The sequence below is a fragment of the Procambarus clarkii genome, chromosome 38, assembly GCF_040958095.1.
Source record: "Procambarus clarkii isolate CNS0578487 chromosome 38, FALCON_Pclarkii_2.0, whole genome shotgun sequence".
NCBI lineage: Eukaryota > Metazoa > Arthropoda > Malacostraca > Decapoda > Cambaridae > Procambarus > Procambarus clarkii.
This window is the reverse complement of record NC_091187.1, coordinates 5,740,837-5,766,937: the sequence shown is the minus strand read 5'-3', so window position 1 is coordinate 5,766,937 and position 26,101 is coordinate 5,740,837. Positions and strand designations below refer to the sequence as shown.

The following is a 26,101-nucleotide window of genomic DNA, read 5'->3' as shown; positions in this document are numbered from 1 at the left end:
TCACCAGTCAGCCCGTCAGATGTTGTGTCCATCATACACTCACTAAAAACCAAAGCTGGGAACATCAGTTAAATCCCATCCATTGTATACAAGAGCGCCTCCCATGCCCTTGCACCACCTATAGCTCTGCTGTTCAACAAATCCCTTGAGTGTCATACCTTCCCTGATATCCTTAAAAACGCAAGAGTAACGCCAGTTCATAAAGGAGGTAATCCGTCAGACATAAACAACTACAGACCAATATCGAACCTACCCATACTATCAAAAATATTTGAAAAAATTATCTACAAACAGCTCTACTCCTATCTCGTGAAATTCGACATTCTTAGCCCCTGTCAGTTTGGCTTCCGCTCTCAAAAGAGTACCAACGATGCAATTATTAGTCTCCTTGATATAATTTACTCAGCCCTTGACAAAAATGAGTTTCCAATTGGACTCTTCATTGACCTGAGAAAGGCCTTTGATACTGTTAATCACGATTACCTCTTATGTAAACTCCATCATTATGGAATCCGAGGCCATGCACTGGACTATATCCAATCCTATCTTAGTGATAGACACCAATGTGTAGCCATCAATAATATAATCTCTCCCATTCTACCAATAACCGTTGGAGTGCCACGGGGCAGCATCTTGGGACCCCTACTATTTCTTATATACATTAATGATCTGCCTAATGTCTCTAACATTCTGAAACCTATTTTGTTTGCTGATGATACTACCCTCATTTACTCCAACCCCAACCCACATACACTAAATGATGTTGTTAATAATGAACTAAAAAAAGTCCACTTATGGATGTCAACCAACAAACTAACACTTAACATAGAAAAGACCTACTACATCCTATTTGGAAGCAAATCTACAAATGCAATTCAGCTTCAGATTGACAATATAAACATTAGCAATAAAAATGATGGAAAGTTTCTTGGCATATTCCTAGACAAGAGACTCAACTTCAGTACCCACATACAACACATAACTAAGAAAGTCTCTAAAACAGTTGGTATACTCTCCAAAATCAGATATTATGTTCCTAACTCTGCTCTCATCTCTCTATATTATGCACTAATCTATCCCTATCTCAACTATGATATCTGTGCATGGGGTTCAACCACTGCAAGCCACCTCAAGTCCATCATCACCCAGCAAAAATCTGCTATCAGAATAATATCAAATTCTGCTTTCAGACAACACACAGCCCCCTTGTTTAACTCACTAAACATGCTAAACATAATCTCACTCCACAAATTCTCCTGTGTCAACTACATTTACAAAACCCTGTTCTTAAATGCAAATCCTTGTCTGAAACTCTTCCTGGACAGATGTAATACGACCCATTATCACCACACCAGAAATAAATATCTCTTCGATATTCCCAGAGTTAAACTTAATCTGTGTAAACACTCTATACAAATAAAGGGACCCAGTTTATGGAACTCACTCCTTACTGAATTGAAAAGCTGTCCAACTTTTACATCATTCAAAATCAATACTAAAAAGTACCTAATTTCATCTTCATAGTTTTTCACTTTTTGCCTTAAAATTGCACTGTATCTATTGCTACCCAATCTCCCAACCTTTATGTTCCCAATTTGAACATCTTTACCATTGAGATCATTGCTGTTTTCTTATATGTGCTGCCAATCTGTTGTATGGTGTTTATAAATCTTGTTATCTGTATCTTTTGCTACCCAGTCTCCCCATCTTTATGTACCCATTCTGAACATCTTTACCATTGTGATCATTGCTGTCTTATATGTGCTGTAAATCTGCTGTATGGTGTCTATTAATCTTGTTTAAATTACTAATCAAGCTGTCAATGTAATCAATCAGAGCTTTAATATAACAATGTGCTTTAATATACTTACTTATCTCTCTCATCTCATTTTTCTCTTGTAATGTATCTTTCATTTATAAATTCTGATTGAAATTACCTACTTAAAATTTATCTGCTAGATTAAGGACCTGCCCGAAACGCTGCGCGTACTAGTGGCTTTACAAGAATGTAAATACTGTACTATCCAATGTATTCTCTCAAACCCAATGTACCTTCTTGTATATATATAAATAAAATAAAAAAAAAATAAAATAAAAAAAAACAATGTAGTAGGTCTTTTCTATGTTTATTGTGAGTTTGTTGGTTGACATCCAACCACATCCAGTTTGTTTTAATTTGTTATTTACAATACTATATATATTGTGTGATGCATTGGGGATTGAATAGATGAATAGATGGTTTGAATAGATCGCCAGCAAATAGTATTCGTTTAAGGATGTTAGAGACATTTGGTAAATCATTGATGTATATAAGCAATAGGAGAGGTCCTAAGATGCTGCCCTGGGGCACTCCTACGGTTCATGGTAGAAATGGGGAGGTTATGTCATTAATAGCTACATATGGGTGTCTGTTATTAAGATGTGATGAAATATAGTTATCAAAAAGGCCTCAGATTCCATAATGATTAAATTTAATTAAGAGGTAGGTATGGCTTACAGAATCAAAGCCTGAGTGTCAATTATGTTAACCTGAATCTGGCAATTATATAATATATATAAAAGTAGCTAGCAGTTATACTAGTATATCCCCCCTCCCTGCTCAGCTCGTTGATGCCGTGAGGGGGCTTAGTGGGCGGGAGCCGATGCTTGGTGCTCGTCCTGGTCGTTTTCGTGGCTATTCCTTACTCTCCCCCCCCCCCCCCCCAGCCGTTGCTGGGACTTCTAATTCTTCTGCTCTCTTGATTCGTGCTGATGTTCCCTTTGTTCCTTTACTTTTTCCTTTGCCTCTCCATTGTTCTGCTGCTCGTATCTTTGTGGGGAAATGGTACACAGTTTGTTCCATTTATCTCCCCCTTAGTGTCCCACTTTCTCTTCCTGATATGAAATACCTCTTGGACTCCTTGCCGGAGCCTGTGCTCCTGCTGGGTGACTTCAATTGTCGTCATTCTCTTCGGGGTGACGTTCTGACGAATACCCGGGGTCGCCTTCTTGAGCCGTTTCTCCTCTCTTCTTCCCTGTCTTCTGAATTCTGGTGAGCCCACTCATTTGGACTCTCGGACTCGCACCCTTTCCTGTCTTGATCTTTCTCACTGCTTTTCTTCTCTTTACTTAGATTTCACATGGCAGGTTCTTGATGACCTCCATAGCAGTGATCATTTCCCCATCCTTGTTTCCTTTTTCTCGTTTCGCCCTTCCCTCTCTTTTCCTAGGTGACAGTTTGCTAAAGCGGACTGGAACCCATTTACCCTCAGTGCTGCTCTCTCTGACCTCTCCCTTCTGCCTCTCCCTCGCGCTCTCCTCCTTTTTCATGACTCTTTCTTCACCGCTGCCCTCCACTCTATTCCTCGCTCTTCCTCTCGGGGTCCGCGGAAGTGCGTTCCCTGGTGGAATGCGGATTGTGCCCGGGCTGTCCGCTGTAAGCGTGCAGGCTGGAAGAGGCACTGCCGTCGGCAGACGGCCGATTCTTTTTTTTTTTTCAGAAAGCGAGTGCGGTGGCCCGTAGGGCCATCCGTACGGCTAAACGTGAATGTTGGGCATCTTATGTCTCAACAATTACGTCCGAAACTCCTCTGCTTCAGATCTGGAAGCGTATCCGCAAGATAGCGGGTAAGTTCGTTCCCGATGTTTCACCGGTCCTTCACCTCCATGATACTCTTGTGGCGGACCCGTTGCAGGTCGCTTCCGAACTGGGTTCCCACTTTTCTTCTGTTAGCTCTGGTCTTCATCTTCCCCAATCTTTCCTTCTTCGTAAACCTGTCCTTGAGTCTCGTCCTTTAGATTTCTGCACTCGTCTTCAGCTTCCCTATAATGATCCCTTCTCTCTCTCTGAATTTCGTTCTGCCCTGGCCCTCTGTGGTTCTACGGCAGCGGGCTCCGATGGTATTCATTATGAGATGCTTCGCCATCTCCCTCCGTGCACGTCTCAGTATTTACTGAGTCTGTATAATCGGATCTGGGAGTCGTCGTCAGTCCCTGAGTACTGGCTCGATGCCGTTGTCCTCCCTGTTCGCAAACCGGGGTCTCTGGGTACTTACCCTAAGGACTTTCGCCCTATTGCTCTCACGAGTTGTGTCTGCAAACTCTTTGAACGTATGGTTAACGTTCGTCTGATGTGGTTCCTGGAACACCATCACCTCCTCTCCCCTTCTCAATTTGGTTTCCGCAAGTGCCGCAGCACGACAGATGTCCTGGTGAACTTGGAGGTCTATATTCGTACTGCTTTTGCTGCGAAGACCTCCGTTGTTGACGTCCTTTTTGACCTGGAAAAGGCTTACGACACCACTTGGCGTTATCATATCCTATCTCAACTTCATTCTTTTGGCCTTCGTGGTCATCTCCCTCTCTTTCTCCGCAGCTTCCTCTCTCGTCGTTCCTTTCGGGTGGTCCTTGGTACCGCTCTCTCTGCCTCTTTTCAGCAATACGAAGGTGTGCCCCAGGGTAGTGTTCTGAGCACTACTCTTTTTCTGGTTGCCCTCAATGGTCTTCTTTCCTCTCTTTCTTCAGATGTCTTCTCCGCTTTCTATGTCGATGATCTTACCCTTTGCTGTCAGGGTGATGATTCACCTTTCCTTCAGCGCTGGCTTCAACTTGCAATTGATGCCGTGTCGTCTTGGGCCACCGATCATGGCTTCAAGTTCTCTACTTCTAAGACTTGTGCCATGACTTTTACGTGGAAACGGGTCGTTCTTCGTCCCTCTTTGTCACTTTATGGTCATCCCCTTGAGTACAAAGATTCCGCAAAGCTTTTGGGGTTATTCCTTGACACTCGTTTGTCTTGGTCTCCCCATATCTCTTACCTCCGTGTTGAGTGCTCTAAGGCCCTTACCCTCCTTCGGGTCTTGTCCCATACTTCTTGGGGGGCAGATAGGCGCACTCTCCTTGCTTTACATTCCTCTCTCGTCCTGTCTAAGCTCGATTATGGTTGCCCTGCTTACTCGTCTGCTTCTCCTTCTACTCTTTGCCGTCTTAATGCTTTGCACCATACTGGGTTGCGCCTCAGTTCTGGTGCCTTTCATTCGACTCCCGTCCTTAGCTTGTATGTTGACACTGGCTTCCTGTCTCTCCAAGACCGCCGTGATCGCTACTGTCTTCGCTATCTTGCGCGGTCCTTACAACATCCTTCCTCTCGCCTCTGTCGTGCTTTAACTTTTACCCCTCCTGCGGTTCCTGTTCCTCTTCACCACCTCCCTCTTCCTGTCCGGTTATCTCGCCTACAGGATTCTCTTTCCGTTCATATTTCTAATGTTTCTCCTCGTGTTGTTCCTTCTTTGCCCCCGTGGAGAGTCCCTCTTCCGCGGTTTTGTACTTCCTTGACCCATATCAGTAAAGCTTTTACCCCTCCTACGGTTCTCAAACGCCTTTTCCTTGAGCCCTTTTCTTCTCACTCCCGCTCCATTTCTGTCTTCACCGATGGGTCTAAGTCTGCGGACGGTGTTGGCTACTCTGTTGTTTTTCCTGATCGCACTTATATGTGTCGCTTACCTCCGGAGACTAGCATCTTTAGAGTGGAGCTTTATGCTATTCTCTATGCTCTTCGTCTCCTGCTTTCTCGTTGTCAGTCTTCCTTTGTAGTTGTTGTTGACTCTCGTAGTGCCCTCATGGCTCTCGGGTCCTTTAATCTGGTTCATCCAGTAGTTGTCGAGATCCAGCATTGGCTGTTTCTTGTTCACAGTAAATTTAAGTCGGTTGAGTTTTGTTGGGTTCCCAGCCATATTGGTGTGTCTTTAAATGAGCGTGCGGATGCTGCCCCCAAGGAAGCTGTTCGCTCTTGTCCCGTCTCTCGTAAAGGTATTCCATAATCCGACTTTTACCCGGTTATCCATTCCTCCGTCCTTACCCGTTGGCAGGCTTCTTGGTCGTCTGTTACTGGTAACAAACTACGTACTCTTAAATGTTGTGTTTTTCTCGTGGCCGTCCTCCTACCACCGTAACCGGTGATGGGAAACAGCTCTGGCGAGGTTGCGTATTGGCCATACTCGCTTAACCCATGGTCACTTGATGGAGCGCCACCCAGCTCCTTATTGTCCTAGTTGCATTGTCCCTCTTACGGTCGTGCATGTCCTCCTTCAATGTCCTGACTTCCAGGACGAGCGTATGTCTTGCTTTCCGATCGCCCCTTGCGGTCACCTGTCCCTCAATAGTATTCTTGGTGACTCGGATACTTTTGATATCGTTCGCCTTATGCGTTTTTGTTCTCGTATTGACATCCTTGGTGATACTTAGCGCCCTCTGATTATTCTGCGCATTTGATGGTGCTACATTGCCCTCCCGGTTTGGTGCTTTCTTTTGATAATTACTTCTTCTCTTTCTCATCTACATTAATGACCTTCCAAATGCCTCCCAACACCTCAAACCAATTCTATTTGCTGACGTCACAACCTTCATTTACTGATCCCCTTGCTCTAAATGCCACAGTAAATACTGAGCTAAATAAAGTCCATCTTTGGCTAACTGCCAACAAACTCACCCTTAACATTGACAAAACTTTCTATATTCTGTTTGGCAATAAATCCTCTAATCAAATAAATCTCAGAATACACAATACCCAAATTTGTAACAAATTAGATGGCAAATTCCTTGGCATTCTCATCGACCACAAGCTGAATTTCCAGGGACACATTCTAAATATATAAAAAAAAGTTTCAAAAACTGTTGGCATTCCTTCTAAAATCAGATATTATGTACCCCGCCCTGCCCTGGTGACGCTCTATTACTCCCTCATCTATCCATATCTCAACTATGGTATTTGTGCCCGGGGTTCTACTACCCAAAATCATTTACGTCCTCTAAATACTCAACACAAAGCTGCTATTAAGACAATATCCAACTCTGGCCCCAGACATCACTCGGAACCCCTACTCAAATATCTGAATATGTTAGACATTAAGTCACTGCTCATTCTCTCATGTGTATTATACATATATAAAACGCTGAACTGTAATGCCAATCTTGACCTCAAAAGCTTCATTGAAGGTTGTAGCAGAGCCCATGAGCACCACACCAGAAATAAATAGTTTTGATATTCCAAGAGTACGACTTAATCAAACTAGAAATGCCCTACAAATCAAGGGACCCAGAATGTGGAATGACCTTCCCAATCATGTTAAAGACTGCCTCTCTCAACCAGTTTAAGATAAAAACGAAGCACTACCTAATAAATTCCCTGTAACCTACCTTACCCCTCTATTGTCAATCCATGTCTGTTTTCTTAAACAACACTGTTTGTCGACCTAATTGTATTTGTGCTGCTTTTTCAGCCATGTTCCCCCCCCTTTTTTATCTTTATTTTTATTTGTTCTGAACACATTTTATTCTTTATACTCAATTAGTATTAAGTTTTAGTCATTAATGTTTTTCCTGCCTGAAACGCTTTGCGTAATAGTGGCTTTAGGCATTGTATGTACTAGCTCTATCCATAAATCTATCAATTTATGTAAAATCTCTTGTATGTATGTACCTTACCTGAATAAATATATATATATATATATATATATATCAGTGACCAGTTACCTGAACAAGCTTCAAGTTATATCTAATGTCACTGATCTCACTGCAGTCCCTGAATCATACTTGACTGTAGTACTTGATCACATTCAGTCTTCTGGGTTGATATGTAATTAGGCTAGAATTTTAGCCTCTCAAGAGTTAACAGGGAAATGAAATCACATTAGACTTCTAGCCCCTGCAACTCTAGTACGGGACATTCGTCCTGTACGAACAGACACACAAATGTGTGATTACTAACTACTAACATCAAATTAATCTAATAATTCGAAGGAGGAGTATTGGTGTTCATCTGTTCTAAATAGGACTTCGACCCGTGAGCAGCCCCCGGGGAATTATGTCGGAAAACCCGACACCATTTAATAATATTACATACAAGCAGATAATATTGCTGATGTTGTATACACAAGTTAACCCATAGAAAATGTAGCTTGTAGTGGAATTTTCCGTCAATAGAAAACGGGATATCATTGTCACATAGTACTATAAATTCACCAGCTATTCTGTTGGGAATTATTCTTAAATACATTAGTCTTTGGACTTTTAATATCATAAAAACATCTCATTTGAATTAACCTAATTATCAGTATCAAAATAAAGTAAATGTGACCCTTCTATCAGTTACTGACACCTGGACAAAGTGAGCCAGTAGCGTCAGAGTGGAGATAGGGCAGCCATTGTTTGTTAAGACCAGAGTCGATGGAGCGAGTTCAGCTCCTATAATTTCTCTTGGATGAAGTGTTATGGAGATCAAATCTATTAGTGCTCTACCATCATCAACACGCTGTCAACATAACCAAGGGAAGTGTCTTTCCGAAATCTTATCTAAGTCATTATTGGCCAGTAATGTTATGTTAGATAGGATTATTTCCGGTTAGAACACGAATGATCGACTCAACACAGGTAATTAAGCCTTGGTCCTTATTATATAATATACAGTGTTTTCTCTGATATAGCTGTCATATATTAGGATTCCGGCTTTACAGCTAGTGCCCTTTGACAGGAACAAGAAGAGGAAGCAAGAATTTATCTTGGTACATCAGTTACTTGGGGTGTAGGAAGCTTGCCTCTCACGAGGATAATTTGGTGTCTACATCCTAGTTATACCTGGTGGACTAAGCCGGCTGTACAATAAGATAAGGCACCTCCAATTTTACTAATATATGTAGTTTGATTGGCTGCATATATATAAATTTGGTATAAACCCCACCTAATGTGTATGGATCGATTTGTGAGATTATTGCAGAAATACAGTCCACTTAACATCATACCAATTGCTATCAAAATATATAAATTAACATAAATATAAATTCTATATAAATTCATATAAATTACATAAATATAAATTTCACAGGTCGGTTCCCACACACTTCATATTTTTATTTTTTATTCTTAAGATGTGAGTATTAATTTGGAAAAATATAGTAAATTATCGAACAATCTAAAGAGAAAATTGAAGATCAAATCAATATGGATGTGACTGTGGAACATTAATAAGTTCGCGACACTGCGTTGCCTAGATAATAGTCTTTTGGTCATCTAAACGTTTCTCACAACTTTGATGTAATTTATCTGTCCATGTGCTCATGTAACATCATAGCAGTCTTCACCTTGATGTGTTAACAGAACCAGGAAATTGCTTTCTAGCCAATACTATTCCTGGTGCCATCTCTTCGTCTCACCTCTGGGAGAGTAATACTTTTTAATTATTTATATTTTTATTATAATAATAATTATACTAATAATTGTCGGAATTAATAATTATCACTCTTCCTTCCGCTTGGTCATGAAGGCAGCCGGCCTCGGGTGACAGGGGGCTGTGACGATCTCTGGCTGGAATCCGTAGGTGCGGGGCTGGGACGTCCACCTCCTTGGGCTCAGCCGCTCAGGTTCTGCTTCAGGAGGCTGGGGTCGTTCTTGCTCCTGCTGGGGTGGTTCTTCTCCGGCCCCGAACACGGCGGTCTTCAGGTTTGGAGTCACTGTGCATTCTTTTACGAACTTCGAGGTAACCTCCGAAGCTGGAACCCCTAAGGGCAGTTCGATGTTACTTGCAACCTCTTTCTGACAATTCCTGTGAAAGCGCTGGAACCAATCGTATTGGCATTTGCCTCTCCATTGGAGAGTTTCAGAGCCATGGAGAGGGAGAAAACTGCTGCATGGGTGTCAACTTCTTCCCTATATCAACCTACCTTGAAATTGTGCCTTGGATAGGCAACTACAGACCATCAACTAGAGCGCCACTACATAGTCTCCTGAGACTGATGGACGCCTACTACTACTACTACTACCTCTGTTTAGTGCTTTGCATTTGTCAGTGGTAAAGGAAAGTGACCATTTGTCCGACTACCGCTTGAGCGCATCTAGATTTCCTTGTACTCTCCCTGAAACGTCTTGGTTTGTAAATCTCAGACATGATGCATAATCCGCAAGTGAATACACTTAAGACTTTCTTCCATTAGTTTTATCATTAGTTTTTAAACATAGCACTTATAAACTCGTCAGGGATTATCTGCCTTAACTGAATAAATGCTGGTGCTTTGAGAGAAATCTTTATTTCTTAAGTGTTCCAAGAGACACTTAAGACAGACAAGAAGCTTGCAAGGAAACCCTAGCAAGCTTCTCTGGCGCCTAACTGAGAATGGTCGATAATGAAGCTACTGTGTAGTTTAGTGCTCCTGTGTCCTTTCATTCTGGCACGTTGACACTACATTGGCTGTCTTCCATTCCTTTGGCAACTCCCTCTTTTTCACTGATGAGTCGAAGGGTTAATGGGAGGCTCAAGTCCGCAGCTACATCTTTCAGTCTCTGCAAATACCATTTCTTGCTTGCAGTATAATGGTGGGTGAGTATTTATGACTCAAGTGTTGCTTACAGTAAGGTGGTGGGTGAGTGTTCATGATTCTAATGTTGGTTACAGTAAGGCAGTGGATAAGTGATTATGGTCCGAATGTAATAGTAAAGTTGGATACAATGTGTTTTACAACTTCATCTGAGTCGTTAAACTTGATTGAAAAACTGATTTAATTTGTAACTTTCTATTGAAGTACACATCAAATCAGCACTTGCATGCTCATGTGAATGTCTGAGTGACTGTTTGTGTTGGTGTGTGTGTGTGTCCTTATTATGCCTGGACCATACATATATCGACATCTTTTACGTTACTTACACTTATTCAAACACATTCCAAAGTTCATCAACCGTAACCAGTCAACAAAAATTATTCATATACAGTTTACTTATCTATTAATTTGGTAACTCACTAACCCTCACAAAACAAGCAACACACTAGATTTCATTTTGCTTATTAGATTCTTGGTGTTTATGCAAGATAAGATCTGTGTTTATGGAAGAGTAATCAGAAGCCGTCCTAGCCCAGCTGTGGGAGCGTCCTCCGCGGCCTCGTAGCCCAGCTGTGGGAGCGTCCTCCGCGGCCTCGTAGCCCAGCTGTGGGAGCGTCCTCCGCGGCCTCGTAGTCCAGCTGTGGGAGCGTCCTCCGCGGCCTCGTAGCCCAGCTGTGGGAGCGTCCTCCGCGGCCTCGTAGCCCAGCTGTGGGAGCGTCCTCCGCGGCCTCGTAGCCCAGCTGTGGGAGCGTCCTCCGCGGCCTCGTAGTCCAGCTGTGGGAGCGTCCTCCGCGGCCTCGTAGTCCAGCTGTGGGAGCGTCCTCCGCGGCCTCGTAGCCCAGCTGTGGGAGCGTCCTCCGCGGCCTCGCAGCCCAGCTGTGGGAGCGTCCTCCGCGGCCTCGTAGCCCAGCTGTGGGAGCGTCCTCCGCGGCCTCGTAGCCCAGCTGTGGGAGCGTCCTCCGCGGCCTCGTAGTCCAGCTGTGGGAGCGTCCTCCGCGGCCTCGTAGTCCAGCTGTGGGAGCGTCCTCCGCGGCCTCGTAGTCCAGCTGTGGGAGCGTCTTCCGCGGCCTCGTAGCCCAGCTGTGGGAGCGTCCTCCGCGGCCTCGTAGCCCAGCTGTGGGAGCGTCCTCCGCGGCCTCGCAGTCCAGCTGTGGGAGCGTCCTCCGCGGCCTCGTAGCCCAGCTGTGGGAGCGTCCTCCGCGGCCTCGTAGCCCAGCTGTGGGAGCGTCCTCCGCGGCCTCGTAGTCCAGCTGTGGGAGCGTCCTCCGCGGCCTCGTAGTCCAGCTGTGGGAGCGTCCTCCGCGGCCTCGTAGTCCAGCTGTGGGAGCGTCTTCCGCGGCCTCGTAGCCCAGCTGTGGGAGCGTCCTCCGCGGCCTCGTAGCCCAGCTGTGGGAGCGTCCTCCGCGGCCTCGTAGCCCAGCTGTGGGAGCGTTCTCCGCGGCCTCGTAGTCCAGCTGTGGGAGCGTCCTCCGCGGCCTCGTAGCCCAGCTGTGGGAGCGTCCTCCGCGGCCCTGTAGCCCAGCTGTGGGAGCGTCCTCCGCGGCCTCGTAGCCCAGCTGTGGGAGCGTCCTCCACGGCCTCGTAGCCCAGCTGTGGGAGCGGCCTCGTAGCCCAGCTGTGGGAGCGTCCTCCGCGGCCTCGTAGCCCAGCTGTGGGAGCGTCCTCCGCGGCCTCGTAGCCCAGCTGTGGGAGCGTCCTCCGCGGCCTCGTAGCCCAGCTGTGGGAGCGTCCTCCGCGGCCTCGCAGTCCAGCTGTGGGAGCGTCCTCCGCGGCCTCGTAGCCCAGCTGTGGGAGCGTCCTCCGCGGCCTCACAATCCAGCTGTGGGAGCGTCCTCCGCGGCCTCGTAGCCCAGCTGTGGGAGCGTCCTCCGCGGCCTCGTAGCCCAGCTGTGGGAGCGTCCTCCGCGGCCTCGTAGCCCAGCTGTGGGAGCGTCCTCCGCGGCCTCGTAGCCCAGCTGTGGGAGCGTCCTCCGCGGCCTCGTAGCCCAGCTGTGGGAGCGTCCTCCGCGGCCTCGTAGCCCAGCTGTGGGAGCGTCCTCCGCGGCCTCGTAGCCCAGCTGTGGGAGCGTCCTCCGCGGCCTCGTAGCCCAGCTGTGGGAGCGTCCTCCGCGGCCTCGTAGCCCAGCTGTGGGAGCGTCCTCCGCGGCCTCACAGTCCAGCTGTGGGAGCGTCCTCCGCGGCCTCGTAGCCCAGCTGTGGGAGCGTCCTCCGCGGCCTCGTAGCCCAGCTGTGGGAGCGTCCTCCGCGGCCTCGTAGCCCAGCTGTGGGAGCGTCCTCCGCTGTCTCGTAGTCCAGCTGTGGGAGCGTCCTCCACGGCCTCGTAGCCCAGCTGTGGGAGCGTCCTGCGCGGCCTCGTAGCCCAGCTGTGGGAGCGTCCTCCGCGGCCTCGTAGCCCAGCTGTGGGAGCGTCCTCCACGGCCTCGTAGCCCAGCTGTGGGAGCGTCCTCCGCGGCCTCGTAGCCCAGCTGTGGGAGCGTCCTCCGCGGCCTTGTAGCCCAGCTGTGGGAGCGCCCTCCGCGGCCTCGTAGCCCAGCTGTGGGAGCGTCCTCCACGGCCTCGTAGCCCAGCTGTGGGAGCGGCCTCGTAGCCCAGCTGTGGGAGCGTCCTCCGCGGCCTCGTAGCCCAGCTGTGGGAGCGTCCTCCGCGGCCCTCGTAGTCCAGCTGTGGGAGCGTCCTCCGCGGCCCTCGTAGCCCAGCTGTGGGAGCGTCCTCCGCGGCCTCGTAGCCCAGCTGTGGGAACGTCCTCCGCGGCCTCGTAGCCCAGCTGTGGGAGCGTCCTCCGCGGCCTCGTAGCCCAGCTGTGGGAGCGTCCTCCGCGGCCTCACAGTCCAGAGTTCCACCCAAACATCATGATGCTTCTTTTACTTTTCACTTAATATAGTTTTTTTTAATTTATTCTTAAGATGTTAGTATCAATTTGGAAAGAATACAGTAAATTATAGAACAATCTGAAATTGAAATTTAATTATATTCCTAAGAAATAAATATTAATTTGGAAAAAATATAGTAAATTATTATACAATCTGGAGAGAAAATTGGAGTTCAGATGGATATGGATGTGACTGTGGAACATTAGTAAGTCCGGGACACTGCGTTGCCTAGATAATAGTCTTTTGGTCACCTAAACGTTTCTCACAACTTTGATGTAAATTATCTGTCCATGTGCGCGGGTATCATCCTAGCAGTCTTCACCTTGTTGTGTTAACAGAATCATGAAATTGATTTCTAGCCTATACTATTCCTGGTGTCTTCTTTTCGTCTCACCTATGTTTAAATCCCTGCAACTGTCTGTGTTAATGGAACGTGACCACTGCTTGAGCGCATCTAGATCTCCTTGTACTCTCCCTCAAAAGTCTTCATTCGTAAATCAACAATTAAGAATAATTTGCAAACAAGGATACTTAAGACTTTCTTCTGCTAGTATGATGGCATAAAAAAAGCTGAATGACCCCAAATGATCTCGCGGGGGTACACTACTTGCGTTTTTTAATACTTGCAACTGTTTGCCGCTGATTTCTCTGCTTTCAGCATTACCCTCTGTTTTCAACCAATGATATGTTCTCTCCTCCACACCAGCACTTCTTTAGTTTATTTATTTATTTATTTATTTATTTATTTATATATATACAAGAAGGTACATTGGGTATGTGAGAATACATTGGATAGTACAGTATTTACATTCTTGTAAAGCCACTAGTACGCGCAGCGTTTCGGGCAGGTCCTTAATCTAGCAGATAATATTAAGTAGGTAATTTCAGTCAGAATTGATAAATGATAAAGATACATTACAAGAGAAAAATGAGATGAGAGAGATAAGTAAGTATATTAAAGCACATTGTTATATTAAAGCTCTGATTGATTACATTGACAGCTTGATTAGTAATTTAAACAAGATTAATAGACACCATACAGCAGATTGACAGCACATATAAGACAGCAATGATCACAATGGTAAAGATGTTCAGAATCTTCTGTATATTTAGTTATGTCTTCTGTAATATTTAGTTATGAAATCCTGGACTTCAATTTGGGAATGGGTGACCTACTAAACGGAACTGCGTTACACGTTTGTTGATTTTCAATGAAAATAACGGCAGCTAACCCTTCTTCTCATAGTTTTTAATTTTTATGCAAACGTAACACTTATAAATTCATAGGGCATTATCTGCCTTAAATGAATCCATGCTGAATCTTTGAGATAAAAAATTGCTTAAGTGTTCTAAGAGACGTTTCGTTGCAAGCTTCTCTAGCGCCTAACTGAGAATGGTCGATAATGAAGCTACTGTGTAGTTTAGTGGCTCCTGTGTCTTTTCTTTCTGGCACATTGACACTAGATTGGCTGTCTTCCATTCCTTTGGCAACTCCCTCTTTTTCACTGATGAGTCGAAGGGTTAATGGGAGGCTCAAGTCCGCAGCTACATCTTTCAGTCTCCACAAATACCATCTGTTGTTTACAGTATGTTGGTGGGTGAGTGTTTATGACTCACGTGTTACTTACAGTAACGTGGTGGGTGAGTGTTTATGACTCACGTGTTACTTACAGTAACGTGGTGGGTGAGTGTTTATGACTCACGTGTTACTTACAGTAACGTGGTGGGTGAGTGTTTATGACTCACGTGTTACTTACAGTAACGTGGTGGGTGAGTGTTTATGACTCACGTGTTACTTACAGTAACGTGGTGGGTGAGTGTTTATGACTCACGTGTTGCTTACAGTAACGTGGTGGGTGAGTGTTTATGACTCACGTGTTACTTACAGTAACGTGGTGGGTGAGTGTTTATGACTCGTGTTACTTACAGTAACGTGGTGGGTGAGTGTTTATGACTCACGTGTTACTTACAGTAACGTGGTGGGTGAGTGTTTATGACTCACGTGTTACTTACAGTAACGTGGTGGGTGAGTGTTTATGACTCACGTGTTACTTACAGTAACGTGGTGGGTGAGTGTTTATGACTCACGTGTTACTTACAGTAACGTGGTGGGTGAGTGTTTATGACTCACGTGTTACTTACAGTAACGTGGTGGGTGAGTGTTTATGACTCACGTGTTACTTACAGTAACGTGGTGGGTGAGTGTTTATGACTCACGTGTTACTTACAGTAACGTGGTGGGTGAGTGTTTATGACTCACGTGTTACTTACAGTAACGTGGTGGGTGAGTGTTTATGACTCACGTGTTACTTACAGTAACGTGGTGGGTGAGTGTTTATGACTCACGTGTTACTTACAGTAACGTGGTGGGTGAGTGTTTATGACTCACGTGTTACTTACAGTAACGTGGTGGGTGAGTGTTTATGACTCACGTGTTACTTACAGTAACGTGGTGGGTGAGTGTTTATGACTCACGTGTTACTTACAGTAACGTGGTGGGTGAGTGTTTATGACTCACGTGTTACTTACAGTAACGTGGTGGGTGAGTGTTTATGACTCACGTGTTACTTACAGTAACGTGGTGGGTGAGTGTTTATGACTCACGTGTTGCTTACAGTAACGTGGTGGGTGAGTGTTTATGACTCACGTGTTGCTTACAGTAACGTGGTGGGTGAGTGTTTATGACTCACGTGTTGCTTACAGTAACGTGGTGGGTGAGTGTTTATGACTCACGTGTTGCTTACAGTAACGTGGTGGGTGAGTGTTTATGACTCACGTGTTGCTTACAGTAACGTGGTGGGTGAGTGTTTATGACTCACGTGTTGCTTACAGTAACGTGGTGGGTGAGTGTTTATGACTCACGTGTTGCTTACAGTAACGTGGTGGGTGAGTGTTTATGACTCACGTGTTGCTTACAGTAACGTGGTGGGTGAGTGTTTATGACTCACGTGTTGCTTACAGTAACGTGGTGGGTGAGTGTTTATGACTCACGTGTTGCTTACAGTAACGTGGTGGGTGAGTGTTTATGACTCACGTGTTGCTTACAGTAACGTGGTGGGTGAGTGTTTATGACTCACGTGTTGCTTACAGTAACGTGGTGGATTTATCTCATAAATTAATAATTTGTGCACAGGCTGTTTATTGCCACGATGATGATGTTCACCTAAATGTGTTCACCTTTATGTGCTCAATTTGAGGTGCTGACTTAGATGTTCTCACTCACATAATCAGTCTTTCATCTTGTTTTAAGCTCAAGTATTACTGACACTTTAAGTTGATTTTGTACTGTTCATGTTTGTTTTATTAACGATTGCATGGTAGGAATCCCAATTGATAATTAGATAAAAAAAAGAAGATTCTTCTGTATATTTGGCGTTTAGATCAGATTATGATTTTTCTTTTAGTTGGTCACAAGTATTTAAACCCCAGAAAAAACAGATCGATGGAACATGACATCACAACATGACATCGATGTAAACATGACGTCATGTTTACACAAGACTATCCTCATACTTTGGTGGTACTTACAGTAACGATGTGAACATTAGTACATATACCGACGTAAAACGCAATTAGAAAGTTGAAATCGGTACTGTTGAAATTGGACAAACCGGAAATAGATTTTCTATTTATGTTGCAAAGACAAATGAAACTAACCTAATCTTACCTTCCTAGGCGTAATACACGATATCTGCATAAGGCCTAATATAGTACATATGTGTGCTATACTAGGACTAGGAATATATATATATATATATTTTTGCCTCATTTTTTCAAACAATATAAAGTAAATAATACAAAACTCTACCATTTGATTGCTTAGCATGTAAATCAATGTACTATGGTACACATGGTTACAAAACTACTGTGTAAACAGGGGGACGGGTTGTACAAACTTACAAGTTTTATATTCTTGCACTAAACTTTGTCAATGATTTTCTTGAAGTTATCTCTCTACAGTGAAGACTTTAGTGAATATGTTCTCAGTGGCAGACAAATTACGTATTTTCACTAAATTATGTAATAATATAATAATAGATAAGGTTATTATGATAATATTATAGTACTAGTTAAGATAATTATGGTAAAATTAAAGTTATAGTTAAGGTAATTATTTTCAATTCCTCTCAATATGCTACGGCTTTGAACATATTTTTCGTTATATTTCTTTACTGATGCTAGAGAGGAAAGATTCCTGAATGACAACCTTGCTGTAAATGACAGTCCATATATAGAGAAGGAAAAATACACAGACATAACACGAGTGCATATGTGAGTGTTGCAGTGTAAAGGAATACCGTGTTATGAGTGTTACATCACAGGAATGAAGTGTTGTGAGTGTTACATCACAGGAATGAAGTGTTGTGAGTGTTGCAACACAGGAATGAAGTGTTGTGAGTGTTACATCACAGGAATGAAGTGTTGTGAATGTTACATCACAGGAATGAAGTGTTGTGAGTGTTACATCACAGGAATGAAGTGTTGTGAGTGTTACATCACAGGAATGAAGTGTTGTGAGTGTTACAACACAGAAAAAACATGTCGAAACCATTACTCACAACAGGGTAATTATGTGTTGCAATATGTTATTCCTGACCAGTGCAACTCGCATAACACGCTATTTATGTGTTGCAACGTTGCAACACATAAATAGTTGTGAAGTTGTTCACACCAACTTCATGGTATTACCGTGTTGCAGGACTCACATCACATTATTTATGTGTTGTAACTGTCACACTTTATCATGTGTTTCAAACTAAAAACACTTTATTTCTGCAATTGAACAATCACAATAGGTTATTTATGTGTTGCAGCACTCACAGTATGTCATTTCTTAGTTGCAACACTAACAACATGTTATTTCTGTTTCGTAATACTATAATAACAATAAATAATGTATTACATAAAAGTTACTAGAATTGGTAAATAAAAAGTGATTCAATGTTTAAAATATGATTAAAAAGATGAAAAATAGTAACGAATTAAAACTAAAGTATTTTGTGGCTAATATATGGAAAAAAGGAAGCCTTGGGTGTTGAGGTGGAACTGGTGACCGCGTGAACACCGGGTCCAACTGGTGACCGCGTGAACACCGGGTCCAACTGGTGACCGCGTGAACACCGGGTCCAACTGGTGACAGCGTGAACACCGGGTCCAACTGGTGACCGCGTGAACACCGGGTCCAACTGGTGACCGCGTGAACACCGGGTCCAACTGGTGACCGCGTGAACACCGGGTCCAACTGGTGACCGCGTGAACACCGGGTCCAACTGGTGACCGCGTGAACACCGGGTCCGACCTCCCAGTCTGGCCACGACTCTTCCTGCTTAATGAAGAACTCAACAGTCATACATTCATCCACTTCATCATACATCATCAACTGACAACTGAGGCGAGTGAAGGAGAAAGTCGGGAAGGAAAATTAATCTTTATGAGAAGAGGATGTAAGGTAAGGTAAGGAAATGATGAGGTGAAAGCGCCAGGCCAGTATGAATATATAACGCTTGGAAGGGACATTAGGATGGGCTGGGATGTGAGGACGGAGTGAAGGAACGGTGCTCAACCACTTGCACCATCGGGGATCGAACGCCGACCCTGCAAGAAGCGAAAGTATGGAGTGGAAAAACGGTGCCCAATCACTTGGACCATCGAGGATCGAACAGAAAACATACTTTATAGACATCATAGATCTGAATAAAGTTAAACAAAGCGAACAATTCGAAGTTATTTTCTCAAATTTATTAATGTAAATAAATATTCAACCAGGAGATATTCTACTTTGTATTTATTTAATCAACAAATAATATGTTTACATTGGTTGTTTATGGACATACAAGTAATTATGGTAATATTATAGTAATAGTTAATTAAGGTAATTATGGTAATATTATAGTAATAGTTAAGGTAATTATGATAATATTATAGTAATAGTTCAGGTAATTATGGTAATATTATAGTAATAGTTCAGGTAATTATGGTAATATTATAGTAATAGTTCAGGTAATTATGGTAATATTATAGTAATAGTTCAGGTAACTATGGTAATATTATAGTAATAGTTCAGGTAATTATGGTAATATTATAGTAATAGTTCAGGTAATTATGGTAATATTATAGTAATAGTTCAGGTAATTATGGTAATATTATAGTAATAGTTCAGGTAATTATGGTAGTATTATAGTAATAGGTCAGGTAATTATGGTAGTATTATAGTAATAGGTCAGGTAATTATGGTAGTATTATAGTATTCGTGAAGGTAATTATCCTGTTGCTGTCAATATCTTACGACAGTTAAAATGTTTTTGATTACATAACTTTATTGACTCAAGAGAGAAAAGAATCGTGAATGAAAACCTGACTGAAGTTAAAACTTGTCATATTCATATCCAAAATTACACAGACTAAAAACGAATACACACAGACATGTTGTTAGTGTTGCAACGCTCAGGAACGGCATGTTTTGGGTGTTGCAACACAGGAATATAGTGTTGTAAGTGTGACAAATTTAAATAAGGTGTTGTGAGTCTTGCAACACTGAAATGAGAAGTTATAAGTGTTGGAACACAAGAACGAAGTGTTGCAAAACAGAACTTGCTGTGAGTGTTGCAACAAAAAATTACATATCCAGGGTTACAACACCTAAATAACATACTGTGACGATTGCAACATGTTATCACTGTGTGACAACGTTTCAAAACACACAACACATTCTGCATGAGTTGAAACACAAAAATTTATTTGTGTTGAACACAACACGTTATTTTAATGTTTGAACACTCAAAACATGTATATAAGTATTGTAACATTCACATCACATTATTTATGTTGTATCCCAAGCAACGCGTTATTGACTTGCAACACAAATCACAACACGTCATTCCTGTGTCGCAACACTCACATCACGGTATTACAGTTTTGCAAATTTGCAACTATCACCGTGCAAATTCTGTGTTTCAACACTCGCTTTAGGACCGTGATGCAACACTCACGTTAGGACCGTGATGCAACACTCACGTTAGGACCGTGATGAACACTCAAGTCAGGACCGTGATGCAACACTCACGTTAGGACCGTGATGCAACACTCACGTTAGGACCGTGATGCAACACTCACGTCAGGACCGTGATGCAAAACTCACAACTCAACATTCCCATCAAGTGTTTAGCATTGTATTCTTGCCAGATATTAATGTTTTATTGCTAATATGTAAATTATATATAAGTTAGTGATTGAATAAATCAACAAAAAGGTGATAGAAAATATAACTAACAATTGATAAACAGATGAATAAAAATTAAATGAATTAATAAAACGTGACTGAACAAACAAATTAAACGAGATTGAACAGCTAACAAAGGTGATTAACTAGAGCAATATAGGTGAGTAAATATCTTAAAACTGGTGATTGCTTTGGTAAATGATACTTTAACAAGTCGATAAAATGGTATAAATAGATATATTAAAGTTGCTGTAATTGTCCAATAAAACGTGGGTGAATTTTTTAAATGTGATTAAATGGATGAAAATTGCGATTGAATAATTAAAACTTAAATATAATTTAACTAAATGAAAAAAGAAGAAGATGCATATAGAGAGAGTTCGAACTGTTGGCAAAAAAATCTTATGTCATTGAATAATTAATAAAGGTGATTAAACAGATAAATTTACGTGATTAAATATCAAGAAAATGGTGATTGGATTAATAAATAAATGATCACTGAACAAATAAAGATAATGTGATAAAAGAGACAATATAAAACTTGATTAAATTGATAAATAAAACTTGATTTAACATATAAAATTTGATTAAATAGATGAAAAATAGTAATGAATTAAAACTAAAGTGTTTTGTAGGCAATATATGGAAAAAGGAAGCTCACATCGACAGTATAGAGTTGGAACTGGTGACCGCGTGAACACCGGGTCCAACTGGTGACCGCGTGAACACCGGGTCCAACTGGTGACAGCGTGAACACCGGGTCCAACTGGTGACCGCGTGAACACCGGGTCCAACTGGTGACCGCGTGAACACCGGGTCCAACTGGTGACCGCGTGAACACCGGGTCCAACTGGTGACAGCGTGAACACCGGGTCCAACTGGTGACCGCGTGAACACCGGGTCCAACTGGTGACAGCGTGAACACCGGGTCCAACTGGTGACCGCGTGAACACCGGGTCCAACTGGTGACAGCGTGAACACCGGGTCCAACTGGTGACCGCGTGAACACCGGGTCCAACTGGTGACAGCGTGAACACCGGGTCCAACTGGTGACCGCGTGAACACCGGGTCCAACTGGTGACCGCGTGAACACCGGGTCCAACTGGTGACCGCGTGAACACCGGGTCCAACTGGTGACCGCGTGAACACCGGGTCCAACTGGTGACCGCGTGAACACCGGGTCCAACTGGTGACCGCGTGAACACCGGGTCCAACTGGTGACCGCGTGAACACCGGGTCCAACTGGTGACCGCGTGAACACCGGGTCCAACTGGTGACCGCGTGAACACCGGGTCCGACCTCCCAGTCTGGCCACGACTCTTCCTGCTTAATGAAGAACTCAACAGTCATACATTCATCCACTTCATCATACATCATCAACTGACAACTGAGGCATGATGAGAGAAAATCAATAAAGGAAAAATATCTGTGAGGATGTGAGGTTAGGTAAGGTAGGGTAAGGTAAGGTGAGGTAAGGTGAGGTAAGGTAAGGTGAGGTAAGGTAAGGTAAGGTAAGGTGAGGTGAGGTAAGGTAAGGTAAGGTGAGGTAGGGTAAGGTAAGGTAAGGTGAGGTAAGGTAAGGTAAGGTGAGGTAAGGTAATGTGAGGTAAGGTAAGGTAAGGTGAGGTAAGGTGAAGTAAGGTAAGGTAAGGTAAGGTGAGGTGAGGTAAGGTGAGGTAAGGTGAGGTAAGGTAAGGTGAGGTAGGGTAAGGTAAGGTAAGGTAAGGTAAGGTGAGGTAAGGTAAGGTAAGGTAAGGTAAGGTGAGGTAAGGTGAGGTAGGGTAAGGTAAGGTAAGGTGAGGTGAGGTAAGGTGAGGTAAGGTAAGGTAAGGTGAGGTAAGGTAAGGTAAGGTAAGGTGAGGTAAGGTGAGGTAAGGTAAGGTGAGGTAAGGTAAGGTGAGGTAAGGTGAGGTAAGGTGAGGTAAGGTAAGGTGAGGTAGGGTAAGGTAAGGTAAGGTGAGGTAAGGTGAGGTAAGGTAAGGTGAGGTAGGGTAAGGTGAGGTGAGGTAAGGTGAGGTAAGGTAAGGTGAGGTAAGGTAAGGTAAGGTGAGGTAAGGTGAGGTAAGGTAAGGTGAGGTAAGGTAAGATAAGGTGAAGTAAGGTAAGATAAGGTAAGGTAAGGTAAGGTGTGGTAAGGTGAGGTAAGGTAAGGTGAGGTAAGGTAAGGTAAGGTAAGGTAAGATAAGGTGAGGTAAGGTAAGGTGAGGTAAGGTAAGGTAAGGTGAGGTGAGGTAAGGTAAGATAAGGTAAGGTAAGGTAAGGTGAGGTAAGGTTAGGTAAGGTGAGGTAAGGTAAGGTAAGATAAGGTGAGGTAAGGTGAGGTAAGGTAAGGTGAGGTGAGGTAAGGTAAGATAAGGTGAGGTGAGGTAAGATGAGGTGAGGTAAGGTCAGGTAAGGTAAGGTAAGGTGAGGTAAGGTAAGGTGAGGTAAGGTAAGGTCAGGTAATGTGAGGTGAGGTGAGGTGAGGTAAGGTGAAGGAAGGTAAGGTGAGGTAAGGTGAGGTAAGGTAAGGTAAGGTGAGGTAAGATGAGGTAAGGTAAGGTAATATAAGGTAAGGTGAGGTAAGGTAAGATGAGGTAAAGTAAGGTAAGGTGAAGTTAGGTGAGGTAAGGTGAGGTAAGGTAAGGTAAGGTTATCTTGAGATGATTTCGGGGCTTTAGTGTCCCCGCGGCCCGGTCCTCGACCAGGCCTCCACCCCCAGGAAGCAGCCCGTGACAGCTGACTAACTCCCAGGTACCTATTCTACTGCTAGGTAACAGGGGCATAGGGTGAAAGAAACTCTGCCCATTGTTTCTCGTCGGCGCCCGGGATCGAACCCGGGACCACAGGATCACAAATCCCGCGTGCTGTCCGCTCGGCCGACCGGCTCCCAAGGTAAGGTAAGGTAAGGTGAGGCAAGGTAAGATGAGGTAAGGTGAGGTGAGATGAGGTAAGGTGAGGTAAGGTAAGGTGAGGTAAGGTGAGGCAAGGTGAGGTGAGGTAAGGGGAGGTAAGGTAAGGAGAGGTAAGGGGAGGTAAGGTGAGGTAAGGGGAGGTGAGGTAAGGTGAGGCAAGGTAAGGTAAGGTGAGGTAAGGTAAGGTGAGGTAAGGTGAGGTAAGGGGAGGTAAGGTGAGGTGAGGTGAGGTAAGGTGAGGTAAGGTAAGGTGAGGCAAGGTAAGGTGAGGTGAGGGAAGGTGTGGTAACCGGCGAAGTCGTTAAATACCAAGATATTACCTCAGTTCAAAATCCAAACAGAAACAATCCTCATGAACCATGGGGGGAGGGGGGAGGATCTTTGACAAGCCGATGGCTTCCACTATCCGTCGAGGACACTAGAGACAGGTAAATTCAGGTACAAATCTCCCACATTCGTTATTGTGCCTTTATTTTTTAACATATAGCTAGCTCAACCTGTAATTTGTAATTACTTATATTGAAGGGGGTAGCAAGACACTGCTATGTACCTACATTTGTAATGAAAAAACATGAATAAAATACTTTAAAACAATTTCGTAGCAGAGCGTAGTTTCGATCTACGGACCTCTGGGTTATGGGCCCAGCACGCTTCCACTGCGCCACTCTGCTGCTGGTGTTATTTGGATGATACATTTTATACATCTTTTATAATATTGTAATTGGTAATATTTTCTTCATAAATAAAAGTATCAGTGTTTCTGCGCAGTAATGCACCAGTACGCACTGATCTTGCGCATGGGATGCGCACATCATGGTTACTGGGCACAGCCAGCTGCGTATGACATACATCATAGCATGGGTATGTGATCACTGCTGCACACGATGGGTATGGGTTCACTACCACTCATGAACAGGACATGTATTGGAGGCACTAACGCTCACAGGATAGGTATACATGGGGTCTACAGGATAAGTATGGGATCCACTCAGCCCTGGAGGCTGATCTGTCGTGTTTGTTGAGGTCTATAGCAACTCTTCTTGCATGTAAACATTCCAAGCATTAGAATTATATTTAGTGTCTGGACCGAGATTCATCAGTCAGTTACGCAAGTACTTACGAACATGTTATCTCAATCTTTGGCGACTTTACACATATTAAAAAGTTGATGAGCTTCGAAAGACTGGGAGGCTGTTTATAATTATATATTATTTTCTAAATTGTTGTGTTATGCCGCCAAAACTCGGTATGTAGATGTTCAACCCGCCCTCCTAATAGAACGGCGCCTTTTGACGAATACTCTTCCCGAGACCAACAATTGTCGTACTAGAAAATGGTAGCGGCTCGTGAAACTGCAGCCCATCCTCTTGTGTTGGTAGTACTTATAGTAACGATGAGGACCAAAGTTAATATATCGACGTACAAAGCAATTATAAAGTAGAAATTTGTACTATTGAATTTAGACAAACTGGAAAAAGGTTTTATATTTATGTTGCAAAGACAACCTTAACCGACTGAACCTTCCTAGGCCTAATACACGCTATCAGAGGCCTAATATTGTACATATATGTGTGCTATACTAGACCTAGGAATATATATATATTTTTTTTTAGCCTTTTTTGTTCAGACTATAAAGTGATAAGAACTATATACTTCACTTCAGACTATAAAGACAGTCTATAATTAAGACTATAATTAAGAATTAATTAATTTTTTTTTAATCAACACTGTTTGTCAACCTATTGTATTTGTGCTGCTTTTTCAGTCATGTTCCCCCTTTTTTTTTATCTTTATTTGTATTTGTTCTCAACACTTTTTATTCTTTATACTCAATTAGTATTAAGTTCTAGATATTAATGTTTTTCCTGCCCGAAACGCATTGCGTAATAGTGGCTTTAGGCATTGTATGTACTAGCTCTATCTATATATCAATCCATTAATGTAACATCACTTGTATGTATATACCTTACCTGAATAAACATATTTATTTATTTATTTATTTAATTCAGACTATAAAGTGTTTAGTATAGTCTATTGACAATATATTCCATTATGTAATGACTTAGTACGTCAACGTTTGTACTATGGAGCATATACAACAACTACTGTGTAAACAGGAGGATGGGTCGCGACGTTGACATACTGTGCCGTTCTCTGTTGTGTTAGGATAAGGTCACTTACGCGCGAGAGTTTGTTGACGTTGGCAGACTTTAGGAAGACGGGCTGGATCACGGGGCCAAGTGTGACATCGCTGTCAAGTGTGTTATGTCGGTCTTGTCTGAGGTCAACCCCTAGAGTTGGCCTAAATAATCGCCCCCGGGTGGGCTCGAACCACCAACCTTTCGGTTAACAGCCGAACGCGCTAACCAATTGTGCCACGGAGGCTCGAGGAACGTACTAAACAAATTTGTAATAAGGCGGAATTACTTAGATATCGAAGTGTAATAATTATCTGAGTTTACTTGAGAGCTACTAATACTGGCCTCGATGAGGACAGGAGGCCGGCGGCTTGTCGAAGGTCCCCCCATTTGCCTCGATGATCTTTTCCTGATGATGATAATTCCTATAGTGTCCTAATGCCTAAAGTAACCTTGTGTCTAGTGGTCACGACGGAGACGGGAAGCCGGCAGCTTGTCAATGGTTCCCCCATTTTTCCTAATTTTCCTCCTTTTCCCCCACAAAAAAGAGTAACAACAACAAAAAAGACTCTGGGGTTGGAGTCCCTGTGCCTTCTTGTACCAACTTCCAGGTTAACTCCGGAGGTGGAGCCCCCTG

At 43.6% G+C, this 26,101-nt stretch overlaps 1 long non-coding RNA gene and 2 other non-coding genes across 4 annotated transcripts in view; all 3 read right to left on the bottom strand.

Moving 5' to 3' along the window:
* Window positions 1-26,101, bottom strand: part of LOC138372373 (uncharacterized) — a 369,640-nt gene that overhangs the window by 302,571 nt on the left and 40,968 nt on the right. The gene's annotated exons all lie outside the window — the stretch shown is intronic.
* TRNAM-CAU (transfer RNA methionine (anticodon CAU)) lies at window positions 23,926-23,997 on the bottom strand. The gene has a single exon. It is a non-coding gene; the product is annotated as a tRNA-Met (tRNA).
* On the bottom strand, window positions 25,638-25,711 carry TRNAN-GUU (transfer RNA asparagine (anticodon GUU)). Its single transcript has one exon. It is a non-coding gene; the product is annotated as a tRNA-Asn (tRNA).